At 35.0% G+C, this 17,005-nt stretch overlaps 1 long non-coding RNA gene across 1 annotated transcript; it reads left to right on the forward strand.

Annotated features, from left to right (window-relative positions):
* The first annotated feature begins 586 nt into the window (after window positions 1-586).
* Window positions 587-4,700, forward strand: LOC138696699 (uncharacterized). Its single transcript, XR_011331444.1, has 3 exons — window positions 587-969; window positions 1,191-1,398; window positions 1,603-4,700. It is a non-coding gene; the product is annotated as an uncharacterized lncRNA (long non-coding RNA).
* Window positions 4,701-17,005: the final 12,305 nt, after the last annotated feature.

Raw genomic sequence — 17,005 nt, forward strand, 5'->3', positions numbered from 1 at the left:
GTATTATGCATGCATTTTATGATATAACAATTTTTAGAAGTATTATGTTATTATTTGTTATTACAGCTTGGCTTAACTACAGCCACGAAAGTGATAAATTCACACAAGGGGACCCCACTCGTGACACCAGGAAAACATAGACTACGTAAACATCCAGTGACTGATGCTGATGATTTTACGAAAGATGCAATTGCGAGATTTATTTATGACAAGTTACATAAAGGTAGGGAAGTTACAGGAATTATTGTGTTGATTTATGCAATGTAATTCTGATATTAGTCATAGGCCTATGTATAAAAATATGGCATAATTTTCATTTACTGTTACAGGGGAAGTACTAACAGCAGCAAAAGTTCTGGAACATATGAATGATGATTATGAAACATATTTATTTAGAGTATCCTTATCATCGGTGAAAAAAATTTTGAAAGAGATGAAATTTCTATGGAGCAAAGGGGATCCTTATACACATGTATGAGAAAGTGATGTTATTCGTTTTTAAGAGAATATATAAGAAATGTGGAGCGTGAGAACCCTAAACCCGTAGTATTCTTGGATGAGACTTGGATTTTTATGAATGGTAAATTTCAATGTATTGTGAGACATTGAGTGATTGAATTTTTTACTAACAAATAGATTAACACTTATGTGGAATATGAAATTGCAATTAATATAGGCTACTAGTAATGAATTCAGGTGGGAACAACATGTTTTGCAATTAATAGTTTCATATTATAACTAGAGGTTAGTTATAAAATTCTTGAACGGTTTTCCTGTCTTTAAAATTTTTGTGTCTCTTAGAGTGTCAATGTGAATTGCTTTTCTCTCTCTGTTTTTTTTAAGTATGATCACCCACTTATTCATGAAATAAACCAGGTGAAGTTTCCAGTGACATGAATGGTGTTATTCATAGACCAACAAATGAGGGTGGAAGATTAGATGCCGGAACGAAAGGTGGATTTATACTCGGTAAGTTATATTGATTTATATTTTACATAAATTTGGCAAGAGTAATTTTTTAAATCAGGGTACAAAAATATAAAAATTGGTGACTAAATAAAAACGTGGGAAAGCCTTTCACCAAAGAGGATCTCATGTCATGTCAAGTTATGTTATGTTTTATTTTCTTTATTTAAATGCTGTGAATTCATGTGACGTAATTATATGCCCAGGTATAATTTTTATTGCAGGTGCTGATTTAATTTTTTCATGCAATTGAAAGAAAAGTCAGGACTACCATAGTGCTATGAATAGCCCTGTAGTTGAGAAGTGGGTGCAAACACAGTTGTTGACCTGAGAACATTAGGGCAATGCGTTATTGTCATGGATAGTGCTGCATATCATAGCAGACTTGTGAAAAATCAGCCAACAACAAAATGGAGGAAAGAACAGCTACTGGTGATTGCAACTGAATATAATAGATTTGTTGTACTAATTGATAAGAGTTGTACTAAATGATAAGAGTTGGTGTGAAATCACCTTTTGATATTACATTGCAATTTTAATTTCCATACTTTACAGTCATTATTATTATTATTATTATTATTATTATCTTTACTACTACTACTACTACTACTTATAGATGCTACTTTTTTCTTTCAGGTGAAATTGAATCTACATAAGAATCCTAAAACAACAGAGCCTTGCCAATTACTGTTCTGAAGCGGCCTTGTCTTATGTGTTGTGTCTATATACAATTAATTCTTTCAGTTTTTTTTCCCCTTTAATGTAATGAAGTTGTTGGTTGATTGATACCAAGTGTTCAGCAGTTGATGTCATTTCTTATCTTGCACTCCAATATTTAACCAGATGATTGAAAGCTGTGTAAAGTTAAACAGTCAAGACAATGATCCATATCTTCATTGAGATTTCAGAAATGGCATGGGGAGATTCTGAAATATCAGTTCTTTGTAAATATTTGAGACAATCATGGCCTGTGATAATATGAGTACTGCCACTGTAGATTTTCATAGAAGTTCAGTTATTAAATTAGGTGTATTATTTTTACTATGTATTGTACTATATTTTTGTTTCGCTTAATTGATGAATTATATATGCTGTAAATTGAATAGTAGACTGTAGGTCTATAGCTTAACTGATGAATTGTATGTGCTGTAAATTAAATAGTAGGCTGTATACCACAAGTGATGAATTGTTTATGCTTGTAATGTGAAGTAATTTGCATGATATTTATTATCAATTTCTGTATATTTCAACTGATTGAATTGTTTATACTTTTAAATTGAATTAACTTGCTTGCTATGTATTATATTTTATAGCTTAACTGATGAATAATTGTTTAGGTTTGTCAATTTAATAATCTGAGTGCCATGTACTTCATATTTTTAGTGGAGCCACCAATGTAGCTTAGTCGGTAGACTCGTTGGCCTGCAAATTCAGAGCTGCACTTGAGGGTAGTTTGGATCCCCCATTTGGTCTGATTAGTTGGTTTCTTCTGAGGATTTTCCTCCATCGTGGAGCAGACGCCGGATGGCCTATTGCAATTTTTTCATTTGCTTTAGAATCATTCCGATTTTTGTTACCACATTGTCATGTTCTGATCTTGTTATTCTTTTAACAGTGTGGTAAGATGCAGGTATAGATAACCTTACAGTAATTTTGCTACCTTTCAGCTACCTCATTACCTCCCACTCCATAAAGTTCATGGATCCACGGAAGTACCAGTCGTCGATGTAATTCGACCATTTTGCTTAAAATATTAAAACACTGTAAAATATTGAGATTTCATGCTGTTACGTCCATTACTGCAGCAAGAACATCTGATTTTGAATCTGATAGTATGACAACCTTCTCAGATTTATGAAGTCGATACTGGAGATTTTGTAAGCTTAAAAGTGTATCTAAATTTTCACTATCAAAATTAGTCAGTGTTTGAAGTTAGTTAGTTAGTTAGTTAGTTAGTTAGTTAGTTAGTGGCGTTTAAAAAGGGCACGTCAGCTACTATGGCTATTTGCGCCCTTATCTAAAATCTTTCACTAAACACAAACACAATACAATAACCAGAATGTTTAAAAAGCTAAAAAGCGTTGTCACGGTTAAAATGGGGCAAACAAGTGTTTGAATATAATTCCCTGTAAAAGGGAATATACTGGTATTGTACTACAACACCACTACATCTATGGCTTGGTAAACAGGATCCATCTATAAAAAATACTGTATGTAGTCACTCACTGACCAGATCATTTATCGTTTCTAATGATTTTTAAAATGTCTGGAGAAGTATCACATTTCTTAACATCATCTGTTAAAGTTAACTTATATACTATTCATTTTGAAATAACTTGGGATTGTGTTTTATTAGTAAAGTTTTCCTTAATTGAGCAAGTTTGAGTTCTCCAAGTAGAGTCAAAAAGTCTGTTGGGATTTTGGCTCAGTTTATTAATATTTGTGGACTGTGATTTTTTGTTCTAGACAACCATATTATCTGCAAATGATGAGATTATCATAAGATCTATTTCTTTAGTTAGACCATCGACATTAATATTGAAAAATGTATTCCTGAAAACAACAATGTGGGAAGCCCAGATGAATCTGTCTCTATTTACATATTTGTGACAATGAATCAAATAATCAAGTCACTGACCCAGTGTAACACTTTATCATGGACACCCTAAGTTTGCAATTTCTTAAGTGATTTATATCTACAGAGCCATATGATCCTTGAAAATAAATTAAAATTGTTAAGTTGTTTTGTTTTCTGTTTAAAATATCTTTAATATCTTGACTAAAATTTAAAATCTGTCCATTTGTTGAATGCAATTCTCTAAAGTCAACCCAATAAAATGAAAGTTAGTTACTAGATTCCAGGAACCAATTCAATCTATGAAATCATCTCTTCCATAATTTTGGCTATCATACTAGTAAGTGGTATCTGTCGATAACTCGAAAAGATATTAGTTGAATAATTGCTTTTCAAAATTGATGTTATGATAGATTTTCTCCAGACAGATATTGTATTTTAGATGAGATTACAAGATAAAAGTAGTGAGTTTGCTTGTTTGCCAACATGTTTAAGAAAATCAGCATGTGTATTGTCTGGACTTGGAGATGTTTTGGGTCTTATGTTATTAAATTAATAGTAATATTCAGTTCTTGATTAAATATTGTTATATAAAGTAGATAGTAGATTTAATATTTCTTTCAGTTTTTCCTTAATAGTCTGACGTACACAGATAAAACTAACAACCACACCACCAACTAATCTAATAGAAATTAAAATATAATTAAATGTAGTAAAAGTAATTAAAATTATAAATACACGTAATAAACCATAACCCCCTAATTTCAACAATATACTATTTTATTCCCTTTTACAGCTTGTAGATAATTATTAATTATAGTTATTACTTATTAGCATAATATTTATTGAACTTATTGGCTATTTCACTTCGTTTGAAAGATGTTATTGTGTACAAAAAGCATTTTTTGATGATCGTTTCATGCTGTATGTTGTGTATAAATCTATGATTTCTGGCCATCTGTTCTGTGTAATCCATCTTTTGTATAGAATTAATAAAATATTCTTTTGGTAGTAATTATTTTATTAATTGAGTATTTAATTTTCACCAGCTCACATTTCTTGAATCATTTGCTTTTTCTTATTTAAATTTAGGACACAAGAGCCAAAAAGAGACTTCACAGTTATGTATCATACATTTTTTCAATGACAGACGTGGAGTTGCAGAAATAATAAGTGTAAGTGTAGCATTATTAAGCAATTTACAAACAAATGAAATCTTTAAAAAGGTATCTAGAAGTGAAATTACTTATGGCTTTTAAGGACCAAAATTATTTTTGTAAGTTGATTTATTATTATTTCAGTTTTAGCATAGTTGTATTATCCATTTCCTTACTAATTTCAAAAGATAATCAGAAGTTCATTCGAATTCCAACCAAAAGTCAATTGGTTATTAATTTGTCTACCTTTAGGAAGTACAGTATATGTACGCTGGAATCTTTGAAGTGAAGTGACAATAATTTAATTGGTCTTGGAACAGATTTGATTCTTGAATATTATATACTATACTTTGTTGTATATTTACGTCTAGTAACCTATTAATGCTAATACTAATAATAATGTAAAGGAATAAAAGAATAGAACATAGCAATACATTTCTCATTATTATTGAAACTATTTAGAATAACCTTCCAACATTAAGGTAAAGTACGGTGAGTAAAGAAGTCATTCAGTACATAGGATCGTGATTTTACATGTGGTGATATCTGGTAACAGTTGGCAACACTGACAAGGCGGAAATATTTGCTGTTTGGGAACTGAACTTACGTGATCCTCACTATACGACCCTTCTTTCTGGGTGGTGGAGACCCTGTCAGAGACAACAATAAAAATTTTCAAGTATCCTTGTAACCTCCTTCAATGCAGTTCATTGGTCATTTTAAAAGAATAGAATAAACGAAATAATAAATAATTGAAAATGATGTAATATAAAAAACAAAATGAATAAAAAACAACATTACATAAAAATAAATAAAAGAAGCTATAATAAATACAAGAATTAACAGGACTCTCAGATGACAGGACAGCCGAAAGAATATCTGAAGTTGTATTTGATCGTTTAGAAGAATTTAACTGTAACAAGAAATTAATTGCGCAAACGGACGACGGAGCATCTGTAAATATCGGGTAGTACAATGGCTTAGGAGACATCTTCGCAACTAAAAAGTGGAGGAGAATCGAACTTCACTACTAATAAATTGCCAGTTCCAGAATGGTGAGTCAAAAACAAACATAGGCCTACTTGTATTTATTTTACATGCTCTATTATTATTATTATTATTATTATTATTATTATTATTATTATTATTATTATTATTATTATTACTAATATATTATTATTAATATTAGTTTCTGTCTTCGTCATAAGTCGTCAATCTCATATCCTACATACAAAAAATATTACTGTCGTAGCATGTGAGAAACATTTCCACTCACGGAGTAAATATTTTCCATTAATATAATGAAACATTAATGCATTATTTTTTTCATAAAGCTATTCATTTATATTTGAACGCAATAAAGAATAACAAAATTATAATTTATAAAAGTGTACTAAACTGCTTAAAATTTGACATCACGTCTCTAAATAATACGAAGTAAATCACGATAGAAGTGCAGTAATACAAAGCTTCAACTGTATAACTGACCACGGGATAGTTTTCTATATCAAAAAATCCGGATGTTTGCATGATCGCATCCACAAAGGGCTTCATATTAGTCCACATTTCAACTGAGTCATTACAGTCATTCTCAAACATTTCCACTCTATATTTCAGTCTTCAAAGTGGTATTTCCAACGTTAAATTTCCTGATTTATTTGCTTAAACTCCCAATGAGTTCACGGTATGTACCTCCTCTTTTATTTGTTCAAGTACATATATCTAGGAAGTCTATTTAAATTCGTTCTAATGACAATTCTTTCCTTTAGTTTTTTACACTACCGAAATAGAAAACAATATACTGAGTGAACCGTAAGTAATGTCATTAATTGCAAGAGGTTATTCTTTGAGATATTTCAAACAACAAATTTAACACAATTTCCCCTTTTTGTTTCATCTTCGAAATAAAATTGTTTTATAGGAAACATTTCATAGCGTGTTTTGGGAAAGTCATTGATTTAATTCCCAATATGCTCAGTCGATTTGAAAGAGGATAGTATTACGGTAATAAATGATTGAAAGAATTTTAAAATTTTAGTTTTGTCCTTCAAATGTACAGAAATTTGATCCGAACAAATGTAACATTTAAAAATTCCTTTTCAGAGTTTCATTTCTTCAGATCAAGTTTCTGCACATTTAAAAGGCAAAATTAAGTATTTTTAAATGGTTTGTTAAATTGACTGAGCATATTGGGAATTAATTCAATACATACATTTAATACGCACGCACACAACACATCCATACAGTGCTAAGAAACTTACTGTGTTTATACAGGGAATGAATCTCGTTCACATTTGAGTAGAAGAATATACCGTTACTCAAACGTCTTCCATACTGCCGATGTGGCCCTGTTGCATGCAGTAAGGGTTGTTAACATGTAGGTGATCCACTCCAAGACGGCTGTTGGTCGCGCAGGACTAATCACTTAATTTTAAAGTTCGGTCCACTATGACTCTGAACCCTTCATTATTGTCCTTCCTCCGACACAAATTTCGTCAAATGAGACTTAATGCCTGATAATAGATGTAGATATTAGCCAGAACTTCAATAAGAGCTACTACTGCTGCTGCTGTTCTTTATGGTTGTGATACTTGGACTCTTACTTTGAGAGAGGAACATAGGTTAAGGGTGTTTGAGAATAAGGTGCTTAGGACAATATTTGGGGCTAAGAGGGATGAAGTTACAGGAGAATGGAGAAAGTTGCACAACACAGAACTGCATGCATTGTATTCGTCACCTGACATAATTAGGAACATTAAATCCAGACGTTTGAGATGGGCAGGGCACGTAGCACGTATGGGCGAATCCAGAAATACATATAGAGTGTTAGTTGGGAGGCCTTTGGGGAGGCCTTTGGAGAAGCCGAGACGTAGATTGGAATATAATATTAAAATGGAGTTAAAGGAAGTGGGATATGATGGTAGAGACTGGATTAATCTTGCTCAGGATAGGGACCGATGGCGGGCTTATGTGAGAGCGGCAATGAACCTCCGGGTTCCTTAAAAGTAACTACTACTACTGCCACTGCCACCGCCACCGCCACTACCACTACCACCACTACCACCACCACCACCACCACTATCGTCATTGTTGTTGTTTAGTCAACTGTCCGAAGACAGGTTTGAACCTTGTGACTCTAATAAGGCATCACTCATGAGGCAACTAAGCCAGAAAATAACGGGGTAGGATGGCCAGTTCTTTTCCCCTTCCATTGCATACATCCCTGATCAAACTTCAGATATTATTATTATTATTATTATTATTATTATTATTATTATTATTATTATTATTCCGCAAGATATAAATCACTCTTGCACTGAGAGAATGTCACTGTCGTAGAATTTTCACATGTTGTAGTGGAAATAAAACCCGCACTACAATGCGGTGTGTCGCGCCCATAACTCAGGGGCCGATGACAATTATGAATTACCTCTGCGGTGTCGCTTATGTGCAAGTCTTGTCGACAAATTGCGTCTCTCAGTGACATTTAATAACACTGTGAACAGACGTGTTTGGGATTCACACGTGCACTTGGTTGAAGGATTTATTACACTGGATGGGCATTCCACTCTCCGTGAAACCAATATTGCGAGGACGTCGTGCAGCCTTGGTCCGCGGTGGCCACTTCAAGTTGCGAGGGACTTCTGAATTTCATAACAAAGGATTGGCTCCGAGAAGTGGATTTCAAACCATGTCTAGAACTTGAGTACCGATGCTAAATCAAGGAGAGCCAATAAAGGAACGTTTTATGCTTGCGGAATGATGTTAAGTAAATCTCTAAAGTGGCTAACAAAACCTCTCTGAGCAGTATCACATAAAACAGCATGATGATCTCATTTCACGTGAATCGATCAGACCAGAATACAAAGAATTATAAAATGAACGTCACTCAAGTAATGCGTGAAATAAATCCAACACTTACGTTTATATTTGGAGAGGAAAAATAATACATCTCTGGAGTCAGGTCAACGAAAGCCATTCAGTGCGACGAAAGACTTACCTGAAACAGAAACAAAAGGAGTATTGATATTAATTTAAAACACTGTAATATTCGAAAGCTATTAATCTTTAATTACCAAATATTATTAACTGATTATAATAACTTTCAATTTAAATTTCATTACAATTAACTTCTGCATTAGTCCAATTTTACCCAATAGTTTCGTAGAATATTATTAATTCATTCATAGTTTTCTGCCCAAGGTTCACTGCAAACCCACTTTTCTCAAATCTTTCCTATTTTCTGCCTTCTTCTTTGTCTCCGCATATGATCCACATATCTTAATATCGTCTATCAACACTGACATCGTCATCTGCCCCGAACTCTTCTCCCGTTCACTATTCCTTCTAGTGCTTCCTCCAGTAGTCAGTTTCTTCTCAGCCAGTGACCCAACCAATTCCTTTTTCTTTTCTCTTTCTGATCAGTTTCAGCATCATTCTTTTTTCATCCACTCTTTCCAACAGAGTTTCATTCCTTATTCTGGCTGTCCATTTAACACGTTCCATTCTTCTCCATAACCATATTTCAAATGCTCCAGTCGCTTCTCTTCACTTCGTCGTAATGTCAATGTTTCTGACCCAAACAATGCTACACTCCACACAAAGCACTTCAACAGTCTCTTCCTTAGTTCTTTTTCCAGAGGTCAACAGAAGATGCTTCTTTTATATTAAAAGATTCCTTTGCCGTTGCTATCTTCCTCTTGACTTCCTGCATTTTTTTTTTTACCTTGGGGATTTAGTGACGTGAGTTTTAATGGCAGGCAGAGTAACTATCTCATGCCCCCATGTTTTAGATTGCTACCAGTGCACTTCATTAGAACCAGGTACCCAGCTTCGAAGCCGTTAGCCCTGTGAACTTACAATATATTTATTTTCCCCTATTATCATAATACAGGATTGTTATCTAAGAAATTAGCAAGTTCTTTGTGATAGTAGAAGAGAAAGAGTGGGGGAAGGGAAGTGGTCCGTGGCCCATTTTTTTAGGGCTCATCCCGACATTTGTCTTATTGCTCAAGGGAAACCACGGAAAAACCTAGAGCAGGATGAGATGCATTTATCTTCATCACATACTGCTCACATCTGTCATTTAGTTCCACTAGCATATCCCTTAGTATTGTGTCCTCTTCTGTTAACAAGGCCATATCATCAGCAAATCTTATGAGCTTTATTATTATTCTCCTCCTCTTTCTCCTCCTATTACAGCACCTTACAGTTCTCCACTAAACCCTTCAAGTAGATGTTGAACAGGGTAAGTGACAAAGGGCATTCTTGTCGCACTCCTCTCTCTATTTCACTTCCTTCAGACAATTCTTCTCCTATTCTGACTTTGACTCGTTATTTCACATAAAGGTTACAGAACAGCCTTCTCTCTTTCCAATCTACATCTATTTTCTTCAGGATCTCCATCAGTTTATTCCAATTCACTCTGCCAAACGCCTTTTCTAACTCCAAAAATACTACATACACTTCTTTATTCTTCTCGAGGTATTTTTCGCTGATTTTTGGTAGAAGTCTAATATTACATCCCCCGTACCTTTTCCCTTCCTGAAGTCAAAATGCTCTAGAATATAAACGCAGATTCAGTATTCGCAAGAGAATCTTCGCCAAGTGCGATATCAGGCTGACAGTCTTGAATTGGTTACATTTCTTGACATTATTTTTCTTCGGTATCGACAGCAACACCATCTCTGTAAAATCTTTAGGCCATTCTCTTTTCTCATATATTCGTTGCATTATAATAGAATTTTCTTCTTGTCTTAATATTAATAGGCCTAGGCCTATATCAGCGTTTTAGTAGTAATATGAAATTGATTCTGAATATTATCCCTGATTATGTGTGAGACATGTTTAATGAAAACGAAACCTGAAATCTCAGCTGACTTGAATGTGAACTCACTCCTCCGTCACGCATTACACCAAAGAGTATTTTATACATTTTATATCGGTTCTCAGAAAGGAACGCGCGTTCAAGCCATCCATGCGTAATGTTGCGCATTCCCGGTCGTGTATTTTTAGTCATATAACTTTGATTAATAATAGCATGCATATAATTATATTTTTATTTGATAATGATAACCTGTGTTACACGAGCTGTTCACAATGCAGTCCGTGAGCTTTCACAAACGCCCATATTTTTTTTTTAAATAAAATTGTCATTCACAGCCGAAAGTTTACTTCCGAAATTCTTCTGATTTCTGTTCTTATATTGTCTTTTGAGTTGCTCTATGGTGATGGGACTGTGTTTATGATTACCTTTTAAGATATGAAAAGTTCACTTAAGTATAGCACACAAATATTCGAAACCTTCTATGAATTCTTGTCAGAACGGGAGGATAGGAACTGGCTACCCTACCCCATTATTGCCTCATGAGTGATTCCATATTGGTATCACTTATGAGGTTCAGACCTGTCTTCGGACAGTTGACTAAACAACAACTATGATAGACAAAATGCGTAACAGGATTCTGCCACAGCACACACTGACCAGAATTCTTTGGCATTAATTAGAGGGGATTTTGACGACAAAATCACGGCTACACGAGTAATGGCCCGCACGTTCCCCAGATCTTACAGCAAGTGACTATTATTTGTAGTGAACCCTGAAAAATAAGTGGCTACAGAAGTATCCCGACACTACAGGCGAACTTAATCACGAGATGATCAGGAATTTTTGAATGCACAACACCGGTTTGAACAACTCCTACAACACTAGTTTGTACCCCTGATCACAAACATACCAAATTGGCCATTCCCATGTTATGAATTGGCAACATAGAAGAGAACAACCACCAGAGCCTCCACTGCCAAAAAGATTTTTTGGTAATAATCGCTAGATGGAAGTACAGTTACAAGCTATTACTTCATGCACTTCCATAAGGGTTAAACAATTTATTTTTCAGTCGCTAGATGGCAGTATATTGAAATTGATAAAAGTGGTTGTCTTGGAAATCCATTAGGCTGATCAATCTATTACATAATGATCAGTATTTATACTCGTGAAACAAAAATATAATTGTGTGCACGCTGTTATTAAAGTTATATAACTAGAAATACGCCGCAATTATGGATCGATAGTGGCGCTAACTAGATAATCCACGTATGCATGGCCCGTGCGCGAGCACCCGGCCGAGAGCCGAATGGGACGCTCTGTATTTTAATACTTTATATGGAATAATGTTGTAAATGAGATATGGTGAGATAGTGCGTAAAAATTTACCAAAATGACGAAAAGCTTCAGTAAAACAGGCACAGATAATCGTATTTCGACAATCCACTGAGAATGTTCAATCTTAGGGACTAATACTTTGGAAGGAAACGGCTTAGGAGTGCATATATGATAATTTTGTCTCAGCTCACAATATTTCTCTTATAGAATACTTTAATATGAATGTAAAACAAAATTCTTCCGTTGCGTTAAATATAAAAGTATGAAATCATTTCGACTAAAGCTAAAACCACACTTACGTTTCGCAACTTTCACATTTAGAAGTCTAGCTTAAGGATTACGCTTTTAATTTTACAAAGGTTTCGTACAGATAGAAGTGACCCGGTTTCGTGTATCACCTTCGTAATGAGAACACTTTCCAACGGTTCATTTCTCTAACTTCTTATCTTTCCTTCGCACTAAAGCTACGAAATTCAGGTGACACTGAGTGAAGTAGATAAACTGTAATACTCCATGAATGTTTCAACCAACAAAAATATTATACAAAAAAAGGTATCTCTTCTCGCCATTCTGTCCAAAAATATACTTCAGTTTAAAATTGTAAAAACGTATTATTTCCCAAATATTAAAACATATTCAATGTAGCAGCCTGTCCAACAGATAAAACATGATTTTTAGATTTTTATATTATGTTGTCTACGAAGAAAAATCTAACTTCTGACAGTTACGTATCGGTCCTATTATTATCAGGGACGACCAGGAAAAGAGAACATACGGTAACTTATCTGCTGGAACCGTACCAAGAGCTATCTACATATTATTCCGCCTTTAGGGAAGGCACAGACTGAGACTGTCTTCGCACGCAGACCGCTCGGGTGGGCCCATTGTACTACACGGGAAGGAATGGTGTGCATGTCCTAAGGCCTCCCGCGCTACAGATCCCTCTGCGCATCGCCACCAAACACCTCGACAGCCTACACGATCCCTTTACCTTTCCACGTAGGACTCATCGCAGTTCCTCAATCCCGTTCCCATGAGTTAACATGAGCCCGGTGGAGAGCCCACGGTGCATAGCGCTACCACCAACAACGAATGACCACATATCCACGGGGTACAAGTTCGGTGGCAGCCCACAGTCGACTCTACATCAGAGCAAGCCCGAAACCTACAAAAGAAACGATGATGATGATTATGATGATGAAAGAAGGGAAATGTAATTATGACGGAAAAATGAATCCGAAATACAACGCCGAAAGTTACCCAGCAATTCTGCTCCGACTAGTTAAGGGAAAACCTCGGAAAAAACTTCAACCAGGTTAACTTGCTCCAAACAAGATCTGAACCCGGGCCTGCTCGTTCCACGGTCAGACATGCTAACTGACTCTACAGCGGTGGACATGAAGAGCTATACACACAATACAACAATGGGTTTCCCCATCCTTGTCTTTCCTGGCTATAAGACCGGAAATTAGCTCCGAAATGTGTATTTCTGCACATATGATACGATATAAAGATCCAGAAATCTCGCATTATGTTGGATGTTTGGCAATGCTGTTACCGAAATATGGACGCGTGCTTCACCCAAAGGTCTGAGTACCGCGGGACTTAAGAGCGTTTGTCAAAGCGGAGCGTGCACCAGGCATGTTAGTTTATGTTTTTCCCTGACACCTTTGGAGAACTGGAGTTTTCTTACGATTGCAAGTACTGTACTACTGCTATGTTGCAATTATTTCTAGAAACAAAGTAGATTTTACCTCTGATTGAGGTTCTGTCTAATATGTAGACTACATGAGGCAGAACATCTCAGCTGACGATATGTGTCAGAGGAACATTTAGTTGTTGTAGCATATACCTACATGTTAAGTCTGATTAGTCAATGTATTACTGGTCGGCGATGTATGCAATGAAGGGGAAAGGAACTGGCCACCCTACCCATTAACTCCTGACTTAGTTGCCTCATGAGTTATACCTTATTTGTGTCACTTATGAGGTTCACACCTGTCTTCGGACAATTGACTATACAACAACAAAGTAGATTCCCCAAAATGTAAAAGCAAATAACTGAAATGCCAAATGAAAATTCTCTTCCTTTTATCTAAGGGATTTACTCCGTGACGTCACTGTCTTGGAACACTTCATCCTGCATTATTCCAAGGAATGTGGTACATTAAAGTGCTAGTCTCAATAGTTTCTGTGAAAACCATACCCGAAAGACTAAACCATATACAGGTCGATCATAAGAAAGCGTTAATTAATTCTCAGTGATTTTTATTCTTTTTGTTACGAAATATTTTATTCACTTTTATCTAGAAACTTTGAATAAAGTTGATGAATACTGTGGAAATTGGGACAGATATCGAGTCATGTATCAGCTATCTACAATTACTCACCAAATAACTGTATTTTCACCGTCCTAAAATTGAACATGATCGCCGTTGTAGACGTTAACATAACCATTCGCTGCATAATTAGCAAACTGTATATGATACCTGATAATATATCACTGACGATAAGCAACCGTTGCTCAATAACGTTTTCTAGAAGGTCAGGTTATCACAATTACAGGCAACAAAGTTTTTTTTTTTTTTTGAGATACCTATTACTAGAATACGTAAAAGCTATATATATATATATATATATATATATATATATATATATATATATATATATATATGTGTGTGTGTGTATTATATTATATAATATACAACTATGTTAATACATGGTCTTAAAATATGTATCATTGAACGATAGTTCTTCATCATTGATATTTTCATTTGTGACGTGAATATTCGACTTACATTAACAGAAAATATTAAAGGACTTAATGCCACGTAAACTACACTGACGTCATTCGAATTCGGTCACCATATCCGACAAATTCAAGAATGTAAAGAAGTGTATTCGCATACACAAAAGGAGTCCGCAATATGCAGGGTGTAAACGATATAAACTGCCAAAAAAAATACTGGCGATAGAGCATAAATTACTGAATAAAAAAGTACCATAAATTTTTTCTGTAAGTTTTGTGTTTTCCCTAGAAAAAAAAATGTTATCTGCGAGTCCAACGTTTTTGGAAATGATAGTAGCCCGTCATTATTAGGTCCGCCACGTACATTGCAACTGTCGTGATATCCTTCTTTACAAATTATGGTACTTTGTCTCTGTTGTGGTGTTAGCGCATGTTTGACGAAAGACCATTGGCAATGACGTTCACATTTACTCGAACAGTAAATATTAGACTACTATCAATCCTAAAAACATATGTTATAAATTAAAAGCAAAATTAGAAGGAAAGAAAAAAAAAACAATTTCAGTACACATCATGCTTAGTAAATCGAGTAGATGCATTGTCATCGAAGCATTGAATGTTATTCATAAATTATTCCATTTCTTTCATGAGGTACTTAAATCTTACAGCATATTGTATTCATTTATCCTAATATCACTACCCTAATACCTCTATAGACAATACATGCCATCATAGAGATTTTCCCAAATCCCCTTTTATTTTTTCCTCTTAGAAAAGAACTACAATGGAAATTGTTCCTATGCACATATACCAAATGAGGTTCGTTTGCGTTTCGACGTATACCTTTAGTCCTTTTTTCGGTTAGTTGGTTGGTCGGTCGGTCGGTCGGTCGGTTGGTTGCTAACAAGTTTAGTCATGAGTGACTAAGGCCTTCCTAAACTCTACTAAACCAGCAATACGACGAATATGAGTGTAGGTTACCGTGCTTGTCGGGTTTGAAACTACGAATCTGGCTCAGGATTATAAAAAAAAACCTTATCACAGGTTCTTAGGGAAAGGAAGTAAAGCTCTTGTAAATTTACTGCACTTAAAAACATTCTATTCCTAATGAGAAGGGTAGAGACAAAATTTACTGGTCACCAGCAACTTCGCATGTAGCGCAACATACGAGTCACTTGATTGCATATAGGTTTGTTTATCCACGGTCTACAGGGTGTATCTTAATTACAGCAACAAATTGTGGAATCAGATAGAAAACCCTTTTTGGACACTTTTTGTACGGAAAGCATGAATTCCATTTTGTGTGGTACAGTTTGATTATCAGGCATTATGCTCCGCCCTGACTGCACTGCTTGTACTTTGTGTCACACTTCCACGTAGTTTGATGACGTACACATACCATCATGGAACGTTTAGGAAGGAACGATCTAGCTGTCATGCACGTGGCATAAGGAGCAGCATCTGGTCCTGGTAGCGGGGCTAAAAGGATTTACCAGTACCTATATATTCCCAACTGACGAGTGTCTCACCACACTACATTTGCCAGCATTGATCGTAGACTACGCCATAATTAATTTTCAAATAACTGATTACCTTAATATCTTCCTGTCAATTCGATCAACACAGAAGTTCCTTAGTTTGCCGGATTGGGTCGGAGTGTGGTAGCTGTGTTGCGATGGGAATTATGGGAAGAAATTGGTTATAGGTGCTGGAAATCTGACAATTTTAAACATATATTATTAATACCCATTATTTACAAAATTTATCAGTTTCATAACTTTGATATTATTATTATTATTATTATTATTATTATTATTATTATTATTATTATTATTATTATTTCACCTATAAAAGAGTGCTTTCGTATAGCCTATTTACAATTTCAGTCGCAGACAAAGTAGCCATATTACCCATATTTCTTCAGTTGGTCAGTGATTAGATGTTGGCAAATCTGTTACGTTTGAATATTAAAGACTCAGTCCGTTGATATGAACAGGTCGGGTAGTACAGGGAATATTTTGTCAACGGTTTTCAGTCGAATGTTCAACCATTATGTTCATAACCATATGTGGTATGCATATTGTGGTATATTACATTTAAACTGATTATTACACTTTTGCTACGTCATATTACTTTTGACCAATAAAACGGTAGGAAAGGACATCTTTCAACCAATCATGGCTATCGCGCAATTTTATTGCTTCCCTAACATGTGTTAAATTTTATCGCTTCTCTAGCATTTGTTTGTTTTCATCGCTACACTAACATTTGTTTATTTGTTTGCCAACATTTCAAACTGCAAATTCTTCACGATACTATAAAATATGCTTTGCGATCGTCATTATTTTACAGCATAAACAGTCAACTGGAAATGGCGGCGCCGTTCAAACGTT

Source organism: Periplaneta americana, chromosome 1, assembly GCF_040183065.1.
Source record: "Periplaneta americana isolate PAMFEO1 chromosome 1, P.americana_PAMFEO1_priV1, whole genome shotgun sequence".
NCBI classification, from domain to species: domain Eukaryota; kingdom Metazoa; phylum Arthropoda; class Insecta; order Blattodea; family Blattidae; genus Periplaneta; species Periplaneta americana.